Source organism: Pseudopipra pipra, chromosome 12, assembly GCF_036250125.1.
Source record: "Pseudopipra pipra isolate bDixPip1 chromosome 12, bDixPip1.hap1, whole genome shotgun sequence".
Lineage (NCBI taxonomy): Eukaryota > Metazoa > Chordata > Aves > Passeriformes > Pipridae > Pseudopipra > Pseudopipra pipra.
The window spans coordinates 1,129,734-1,138,276 of NC_087560.1; the positions used below are offsets into that span (position 1 = coordinate 1,129,734).

Sequence of the window (8,543 nt, forward strand, 5' to 3'; positions counted from 1 at the left end):
ACGGACTGGGATCGCGGAGCTGGAAGGGATCCAGCGGGATCATCCAGTCCTGCTCCTGGCCCTGCTCGAAGCCATCCCCGACAACCCTACCCTGTACCTGAGAGCGTTGTCCAAACCCTCCCGAAGCTCTGGCAGCCTTGGTGGTGTGCCCACTGCCCTGGGGAGCCCGCTCAGTGCCTGACCACCCTCTGGGGAAAGAACCTTTTCCTGAGATCCAGCCCAAACCTCCCCTGACACAGCTCCAGGCCATTCCCTGGATCCTGTCCCTGGTCCCCACAGAACAGAGATCAGCGCCTGCCCCTCCTCTGCCCCTCACGAGGATGTTGCAGACCGCGGCGAGGTCTGCCCTCAGCCTCCTCCAGGCTGAACGCACCAAGTGCCCCCGGCCAGCCCCCCATGGCTCAGGGACGGCTCAGGAATGGCTCAGGGATGGCTCAGGGATGGCTCAGGGATGGCTCAGGGATGGCTCAGGGATGGCTCCCCCCATGGCTCAGGGATGGCTCCCCCCAGGGCTCAGGACGGCCCAGGGATTGCTCTCGCCCCCCCGACCCCGGGGCCGAGGCGCTGCCCTCCGCGGGATCGCGGCGCGGGCGGGCCCCGCCCCGGGCAGCCCTCGGCCGGAGGTGATTAACCCTAATTAGCTGCTGTCCCTGGGCATCGGCGCCGCCCTGCCCGCTGCCCGCCCGGCCGCTTGTCATAGGGGTGTTACCTGAGAGACCGAGCCCGGGATACAGAACGGGAAATAGGCCCAGTCCCTTTACTGAGCTCCGTGTGTTACAGTGCTGTGCCTGTACTTCAGTGGGGGACGTGCGAGAGCAGTGTCAGAAGCAGGAGTGGAACCTTCTCCACGAGACTCACAGAATGGTTTGGGGTGGAAGGGGACCCTGAAGATCATCCAGTGCCACCCCCTGCCATGGGCAGGGAACCTTCCACTAGCCCAGGTTGTTCCAAGCCCTGTCCAACCTGGCCTTGGACACTTCCAGGGATCCAGGGGCAGCCACAGCTTCTCTGGGCAACCTGTGCCAGGGCCTCCCCACCCTCACAGGGGAGAATTTTTTCCTGGTATGTAATCTAAACCTATTCTCAGTTTGAACCCATTCCCCCTTGTCCTGTCACTAAATGCTCTTGTGGCTAGTCTTGCCCCATCTTTCCCGTAAGTTCCCTTCAGGTACTGGATAGATAATGTCAGTATTACAAACCAGCGAGGCACTGCTTACAGAGCTATGGAGCAAAGGCCCTGAATTTCCATGTCATTTGCCACTACAACTTAAGCTGTATAAATATGGCATCCAAAATACAGACCTTGTTCATCACATATGCACAGTAGAAGCTCAGGACATTACACAAATCTATTTTTTAAAATGTTTTTCACATACCTCAGAATGCTAATGGTAGTTACTTACCGTTATGGAGGAGATAAGGATGGAAGTAAGGATTTGCTAAGGTTTAGAACCTACCACTAACATACCGTTATAATATACAGACAGCTACTGATTTAATCACAGCTGACCTACTGCCTGATAGCTGCAATAACAATAACAATTTTTTTTTATTTTAGGGTGCTGAAGGAACTTGGAATGAATGTGACAGATGTGAAGAAGTGTGGAAACAATTAAGAAGTGGCATAAAGGTGCAGAAAAAGCATGGAAAACATAAGAAAAATAACACTAAAGAAGAAAAGAAAGCACAGGCACCACCAAACAGCAAAGATAAAATCTACAAATAACAGGAAAAAAAGCACAATTATTAAGGTAAATTAATTAGAGCATTGAAACTATATTCAGAAAGAACTAGTATCATGCACAGCAAATGGCCTGAGGCCTGTATACATTATCATATAGAAGTTACAAATGTAAAGCAAGAGCTGCTTAAGTATAAAGAAAGAGTATGTAACCACTGGTAGGGAGAAATACAGTAAAGCAACAAAAAGGAAAAAATGTATCCTACCACCTTTGTTTGTCACTGGTGTTTGTTTGTGGAGGTAAGGATGCAAGAAGATGGCCAAACGCTCCATGCTAAAGGATGTGATTTTTTTCCGGCTGCTCCCAGCTGCACACCAAACCCCTGACCAGTGTTCCCACTTTGGAACTTCCTGTGTCTGTAGCAGCCAGCTTTTAATAGCGAAGGTGTGGTTATGAGGCTTTTGTGATCAGTTTGTGAGGTACTTGCCCAGATACTGAGGACTGAATGGCAAAAGAGCTCAACCTGTTGTCAGAGGATCTGTGACAGCTGGAACTATTCCAGAATGAGCTGGGTCTGGCTGAGCTGTAAAGATTGAGGGTGTCTGTGATTCCTAGAGGGGCACATTGCACCTCAGAGAAGAAAAGTTCCCTTCTAGGGGCCACTCGGTTAACAAGGATCAAAACTTACCGGAACACCCCTTGTTTTATCAGCAAACGTAAGTTTGCCAGTTGTCAGTACAGGTTTTGAATCAGTACTGTTCTTTTCTGGTATAGATAAAGTATAAAATGAGATTAATTTCTGTAGAGAATAATTTTATTACCCAACAGATAATTTTCCTTGTCTAGAATAATTTTATTACCCAACAGGTAATTTTCCTTGTCTTTCAACAGAGCAGTATTGGACCACCATGACTTACTAAGTCAAGAGGTTGAAAGTTTTCCAGTAAATTAACAATTTAAGAAAAATTAAATGTCATATTAAATACTTCTAATGCTTTTCTAAATGTGCTTCAGTTGCTGATAAAACTGTGTTTAAATGCACAAATGTCGTCTGCAGGACTCCAACGCCCAGCTCGTGCCACAATGCTCAGCAAATTGTGCAATTCGCCATCTCTGACACGGGGTGGCACAACATAGCTGGGAATCCATCGAGTGCGAAATGGAACCGAGAGCACACGCAAACAAGAGGTCAGAGCCAACTACGAGGGAATGTTGAATAATTCTATTTCTAAACATCAGACAATTGCAAATATAAGCATTTTCTGACTCGAAAGCTTTACCAAAGAGAACAGGCTTGAAGGAATAATGCTCTATTGCATGAATTTGTCCTGTACATGGAAGGAATAAACTGTTACACGATTTTGGGGCATCACATATTTCACAATTAACCTTTAAATAGAAATTAGTCATCAAAAGCAACAGAATACAAAACATCCATCTTTTTAATAGTCCTTTCACATTTTACATATTAGAAAAATATTTTCTAGTAGCCTAAAAAAACCCCACCACCTAGATGAAAAGTGCCCCCCTCTCAAGTGGTTCAAGCAACAGCTCAGAAATGTTGGAATTTGAAAACATTAATTTGAATGTCTGTCTCTGTGGGGTTGCATGTAGAGACTGCATTTGTACAGAATTCCTTCTTGCTATTTTCCCTATGCAAGAAGTTCAAATATTGTTGTGGGATTTTTTTTCCCCAACTTTATTTTGCCCTTTTTGGATGGTAAGGGCTTTGGGCTGTGGTTTTGTAGCCCATCCAAATAATTTGGCTCCTGTCTTAGACACCTGTGATACAAAATTACAAGATCAGCACATCATGGAGCAGCAGCTTTCAGATCTGTGGGCAGGAAGTGTGTAATATTTTGCTTCACTTCTGCTATTCCTATCACCACCTCTGGAAAGCCATTCTATTGGAATCAGCTGTCCCACTGCAGTAGCTGGGTTTCATGGTCTTGGTATATCATGAGGGATTATTGATCCTATAGTGACCCTCCCCACAGTCTTTCTGTGTCCCTGTGACCCCTCTCCCAACTCGCCGTGAGCTACTTCAGATCCACCCCACGATGCTGCAGTGGACTAGTTCTTCAGCAGACTTGCACTTCACGTCTCCTGACACCCCCACCCCCATGTTTTGTCTTTTTCTATCTCTGAACAAATCCCTGGCTGTTGAAAAGAAGCCAAGGTCTAAGCCAGGTCTCAGTGAAGAACTTCTGTTTGGAATTCAGCTGGAAAAGTACAACAAATACAGAGAATGCACATCTTTCTGAGTCAAACCAAGGCCCAGACCTTGGCCATTTCAGGGGCAGAGCTGTTACCTACACACAAATGAGAACCTGTTCCTCCCCTGTGGGTATGATTTCAGGAGCATTTATATATTTTTCTCTAGCAGGGAACAGTTTGTTGGCTACAAACAGCCATACTGGTACGAGTGAAAGCAAGAGCCAGCCATGAGAATCCTTCTATCCGTATTGGTGGGGGGACGTGTTATGATTATTTAGTTTATAGAATCTACTGATGTTCTTCATTACTCTTTAAATAAGATTTCTGTATCTGCAAATGAAAGGTACTAAATGCATTGCTATTAATACCATATTTGCAAATTTCTATGCCCTCAAGAAAAGTGGATATTAATTTCACTTTGGCTGAAAACTGAGGGACCTATTAACTGTGGGAATAATGTGGAAAAATAACAGAAACAGGAGATCTCTTGAATCTGCCTTTTCCAGATAAGGACTGTGAGACAATCCCAGTACACCAATAGCACTGCAGACAATTGTGTGGTTGTGTACTGTTAACTCACAGTCCTTAATTTGTACTGGCAGGTCTGCCTGTCTCAGAAAAAGGAGACAGTTACACATAGGCACAGATAACTTTTGTTTTCTGAGGTTATTTTGACATGGTAAACATTCTTATCTTTCTGTGCCTTGTAAAAAAGGTCTGATCTTTGCCATTTGCAGTATCAGATTAATGTCTACAATAATGCTGTGTTAATAATATTATTTTTATCATATTGTGGTCTTAATCCAATATCAAGGGTGGATGAATCACACTAGGAAATATTTGTGCATAATCAAAAAATCTGCAGCTTCCCTCATAGGAAACAGTTGGGTTCTCAGTTTGTGTTTCTGTGTGCTCTGATGGTCAGGCTGTTATTCATGCTTGGTGCAGGATGCATTCAGTGATACTTGGTTCAGCTCACTTCTAACAGGTTCTGAAAAAAAACACAAAACACATGAAGCACCCTGTTACATGGACAGAAGATATCTTTGCTGGTTGAGCTTGAGGGGAAAACTGGGTACAATTATATATTCTTTTAATTATTCATGACTTGGGTCTGAAGTGAATGTGTATACATTTTTCACTTATTCACTTTATAAAATTCAGAACTAAGCCCAGAAGCAGTTTTATTCTTGGCAGCATGACAAGTTTCCTTTCCTCAACGAACCAGTCAAAGGAATTGTTCCTCAGAGAGTTTGTCATCCCCGTGTATCCCAGAGAGGCAGGAGGGAAGCTGGCATTCATTACACCCCCGTCACACATCTGTGTGTACACTCCCTCCCTCCCTCTCTGCCTGTGACAACAAGCCCCTCTCAGAGGACTGTGTTTATATCCAGCGTGTGGTTTCATTTGTGTAGTTGATTTGCAGTTCATTAATCTAGAAAGTATAGCCCAGTTCTGATAAGGACAACGTACCCATCCATATCTGCTTATTCCACCTTCTGTCCCCAATGCACTACAGTTTGGAGAGAGGGAATTTGTGCTGTTTTGAGGAGCAACTGCAGCTAAAGCAGCTCAGGAGCCAAAGCCGATGTAAACACACACCAGGAAATTGTTTTGATGTGGCCTCTCAGGCTGCTGGCAATGCACTGTGCTTCCTTGGGAGACATGCAAATTTATGGGACACAACTTGACATGATTAAGGCAATGCATACAGAGGAGGTAATTGCCCTTTGGCAAGGGAATGATGTCAAGGGCCAACAATTCTTTATGTTCTTGGCAGTGCAGGTAGGATCATGAAATCAGGGGCCTCTTGGAGTTTCATTATAATTTAGGTGTTGGATTTTCTATTGTTTAAAAAATGTTTGTCTAATGTTTATGGTTGTATTCCTATTAGTTGTTTGCAGGGGAATCTAAGAACAGTGGTCAATTTGTAGTCATCAAAACCTATATCTGTATCTGCTGCTATTGTGACAGCTTATGATAGCTTGTTGAGTTTGGAGAGAACAACAACAACAACAGAGGAGTTAAAATAATGCCACAGGGAGACATCAGCTTCTGCTGCTCACTCACAGCAGTGGGGTTCTTCACTTTGAAATGTAATTATCAGAGACACTGACTGATAATGTCCTTGTTGGCAGACATGTGCTCAGAACTCATCCAACGTGCCTGAGTAGAGTCAGATTCAGCTTGTGTCAGGGTTAATGAGGAATTACTGATCACTACCTGGGAATCTGGGGGCAAGAATGGCTGAACTTAGGTGAAAGACTCCGTATCCTATTACCACTCCCCTGAGTCAGCCTAGCAAATAGCCAACTGTAATGTCTTAATTACCCGCGTGTTAGGACCGAGCCTGCTCTGCCTTGCAAGCTGCGCGTTGCTAATTACTTGGGGTGAGCACACAGGGAACGGGCACTGGGGCTGTGCTGGGCCAGGCAGGGTTCCCGCTGCGCTGCACAGCCAGGCTGGGCACTGGGAAGGTGCTGAATTGTCACCCTTTTGTTCAGTGCAAAGCCAAGGAAAAGCGAAGCCGTGCTCTTTGTGTGCTCAGACATTACTGCTCAACCTCCCGGACGAGGCAGACTGTCTGTGCCAAACTTAAGAAGGGAAAGGAATGCAAAGGAAGACATTGGTGGGAAGAGCACGAGGTGTGCAGCCCTGGAGCTGGCACCTCTCCCAGCTCTGCTGGCCAGAGCCTCTGGCACACGGCTGTGCTGCCCCGAGTGCCCCGAGCCGGGGGCACTGCAGCCCTGCTGGGCTGGGTGCAGGGGGAGCAGAGAGAAGTGTGCTCGGGGTGTGTTGTGTTCTGCCTGGGAACAGCTGCTGTACGATTCTTCAGGGACTTGTACCATCTGCTACAGATGAAAATCTATCATGTTACACAGTGCCTTTATCAGAAATAGGAACTTGGAAGAACATCACAAAGCTGTGATTAGTTTGCTAGTACAAATTTGACTTTTGAACTACAAAACTACTTCCAAAAATCACGGTCTCTCGTTTGTCCAGTGGATAATTGATAAATACTTGGATAACTAAAACTGTGTAATTAAAAAATGTGTAATTTCTTGAGGTTTTTTGGATCTAAAAAAATGTAGTCCCAAAGTTCTTTTTAGAGCTAAAATGCTTCACATTTGGGGTTTTTTTCCATCCCTCTCCATCAGGAAATGATTTCTTTGGCATTTCCTCCACTGGTACCTGTCATTTTCTTCTTCAAATTAATTTTTGGTTGTCTATTGCATTATGTATTAAATGCAATTTTTTGAGGTAATTCCTATCTAAGCTTTCTGTATCAGTCCCTGGCCCTTCATGTCCAAGATTTTATTCAGGTAGAATGCATAGATTTTATCCTAGCCATTAATTTTAATTTTCAAACAGTATTTTCTGAAGATTAGCTAAATTAAATCATTTTTGCAATTAGTGTCAAATTAATCCATAATGGAAGGTAGGGAACAGCAGAGATGAAGTCTCTTAGATTTTGACAGATACCCTCATTGAGTTTAATGTTTTGTGTAATATCTCCTTAAGTGAGCAGAGAGCTCCCTCCCTCACACCTCGACTGCGAACCACAGAGAATAACAAAGCTCTTTTTCCATTGCTGGATTCTAAGGGCGAGTGTTGGTAACCCTGACTCTATTAAAAACCACTTTTTGCCTTCATCAGGCCTTATCTCTGGCACTCAGTAGCTAATGGTTGCTGAAGCTCCATGGATTGTAACAGACAGTCTGCCACAAAAAACCAACCAACCAAAACCAAACCAAAGACAAAACCAAAACCAAACCAACACCCAAACCCCCTCAAACTTGATTTCATAGCTTTAAGTGAAAAAGAAGCCAAATGATCAATCCAAGTAGTGGAAATCAGGGAATCAACCTCCAGTAGGCAGACTAGTGGGGAAAAGGAGGCTAGAAATGGATTAACAAACCAGTCACCTCAGGATGAATTCCCGGATCAACAAGCATTGGGTCTGAACAAACCTGACAGTCTGAGGAGTCTGGCATTTAGACTGGTTCAAATAAAAGCAAGCAAGCCCACTGGCACTCACCTGAGCTCACTGGGGTGCTTGGCCATGGCCCTCTGTGCCCCAAGTGCTTTGGTTTGAGGTGCCTGGTCCTGAGCAGCCCTTCTGCTCTGCCCCGTGACTGAACCCAGCCCGCGTTTCTCCCAGGATTAAAGGTTTACTCCTGACTGCTCAGGGTCCTCAGGCACTTCCATTTTCTAAGAAAAGTTTGTTTTGTTTTTAATAAGCAGGGACATTGGTGTAATGGTTCATTTGTTCTGGCATCATATGGCATCACTTAAAATTGTTTGGTTTAAACCAAAACTTCTTTTTGTGCCTGATCTGTCCTAGCAGACTTCAGTGGCAGTTTTGTTTGAAGTAGTAGCATGTTAAAAATTACTGAGATTCAGGAATAGATGAAGAATTTCTAGAAAAGGTCTATGAAGTTTGAGAAGACAAGTGAGCAGTTCCAAGGGGATAAACTTAATTGTTTATCACTGTTTACTGTTTTTGGGTGAACTTCCCTTGTGTACTCTGTAAGTGTCCTTTGGGCTTGGTCATACCCTACCAGTCTGGCAAGATTCTCAGAAAGTACCAGGAGAGCTGCTGAGCAAAAATCAAACAAACATAAACCTCAAGAAACCACCCCA

At 44.6% G+C, this 8,543-nt stretch overlaps 2 long non-coding RNA genes across 4 annotated transcripts; one reads left to right on the forward strand and one right to left on the reverse strand.

Moving 5' to 3' along the window:
- The first annotated feature begins 493 nt into the window (after nt 1-493).
- On the forward strand, nt 494-4,511 carry LOC135420648 (uncharacterized). 3 transcript variants are annotated; one of them, XR_010433648.1, is made up of 3 exons: nt 494-623; nt 1,559-1,751; nt 2,740-4,511. It is a non-coding gene; the product is annotated as an uncharacterized LOC135420648 (long non-coding RNA). The 3 variants fall into 3 exon arrangements; XR_010433647.1 differs by lacking the exon at nt 2,740-4,511 and adding an exon at nt 2,574-2,669; XR_010433646.1 differs by lacking the exon at nt 2,740-4,511 and having other exon boundaries at nt 1,559-2,478.
- A 151-nt stretch (nt 4,512-4,662) lies between these two features.
- On the reverse strand, nt 4,663-8,116 carry LOC135420649 (uncharacterized). The gene is made up of 2 exons (XR_010433649.1): nt 7,939-8,116; nt 4,663-4,890 (listed from the first exon to the last, which is right to left on the reverse strand). It is a non-coding gene; the product is annotated as an uncharacterized LOC135420649 (long non-coding RNA).
- Nucleotides 8,117-8,543: the final 427 nt, after the last annotated feature.